This window comes from Etheostoma spectabile, chromosome 3 (assembly GCF_008692095.1).
Source record: "Etheostoma spectabile isolate EspeVRDwgs_2016 chromosome 3, UIUC_Espe_1.0, whole genome shotgun sequence".
Taxonomy (NCBI): Eukaryota; Metazoa; Chordata; class Actinopteri; order Perciformes; family Percidae; genus Etheostoma; species Etheostoma spectabile.
Window position 1 is genome coordinate 30258414 of NC_045735.1, and position 1424 is coordinate 30259837.

At 38.9% G+C, this 1424-nt stretch overlaps 1 pseudogene; it reads right to left on the bottom strand.

The window, feature by feature from the left end:
- LOC116687044 (vomeronasal type-2 receptor 1-like) overlaps positions 1–1424 on the bottom strand; it is a 75576-nt pseudogene that overhangs the window by 70917 nt on the left and 3235 nt on the right.

Genomic DNA, 1424 nt, shown 5'->3' on the forward strand with positions numbered 1-1424 from the left:
CATGAGCTATTGCATAAACAGCCTTGTATACCATGTTAGTGATCCGGAGCTGAGATGTATCAGTGTACGGGCTCTGGAGGGTCTTTATGTCTTCTGCTCCGTCACACACACTCTTGTCTGCGGCTGCACCTGAAAACACATGAAAGAGGCTTTGACATTGGTATACATTATTTATCTGTGTGTGTTGGTTATTACCTCCACCATAGAGGTTATGTTGTTGCTTTGGCTGTTTGTCAGCAGGAGTACAGAAAACAACAGGTCTATTTGTGCTCTCCAAGTGCCCTTCTAGTTCTTATTTGTTTGTATTTAACCTGCCAAACATGCCTTGCAGAAACCTATATCTACATTGTTCTAATTTATTAGCAAAACAGTATTTTACATTACATTTCAAAGCCCTGCTTTGCAGATATGTCTTTTTCTATTTAACTTTTCAAAAGTTGAGGTTTCAGTTTGTATCTTGCCCTACTTCATGTATTCCAGCTCACATTGACACAAATCAGTCTTCAGATAATGAGTAACATTTAGATATCAACACAACACATGAACTGTTTTAATGTTTGTTTTTTAAAATAAAATTAGAACCACATGCATACTTACATGGCCTTTATAAATTAAATTAAAGGCTTGCCAGTGTTCCCTTTGATTTGGCTGCCATGGCATTTCAGATGTGCATGATTATTCTCTTAATTTGAAAGTGCTGTAAAATCCCAACCGTAATGACTACAAAACATATATTTTGTGTAGCTAAAAAGTATTTAATTTTAGTTTTACGGCAATATAAACCATAGCACTGGTAAAGTTCGCTATTAAATTGCATACACAGTTACGTTTGTATCTACACAGAATTACATACATTTTGGTTCTTAACGCCACCATACTCTCGTGGCCCGTGCCTCCATCCAGATGCATTTTGGCCTTTCATCTGAAATAGTTTTGGCTCTCTGCTGTAATGATACATGCTGGAGAGTATAATTGTTTATTTTCAATTAGCTTGGTGGCCTTGAGACTGTCTAAACTGTGTGCTTGTCTTCAGGGCTGAAATGTCAAACAACACGATAGCTTCATTTATTATTCACAAAGGCTCTGTAGCCCATCAAATATCTTTGTTTAATCTCAATACATCTCTCTGTTATCTGGGGGTTGGGCTTAAAGCACCTGCAGACATTTTCACCAGCACTCCACTCAGACGACAATCAAAAAACAACACAACACGTGAGTTTCTATCCTGTGGTGAACGTAAGAAATAATTTCCACTTTTTCCCAGCTGCAGTTGAATGTATCCTCCCAGAACTCAGTAAGCCACTGGAGATCAGCCACTTTAGATGAGAGTAGACCCAGCCAAGTTCTCCAGACCTGGGATAACAGATTTCTGAATGCCAAATCCGACGGCTCCAGAACAGAAGCTGAACCTCAGCATGTCTGGG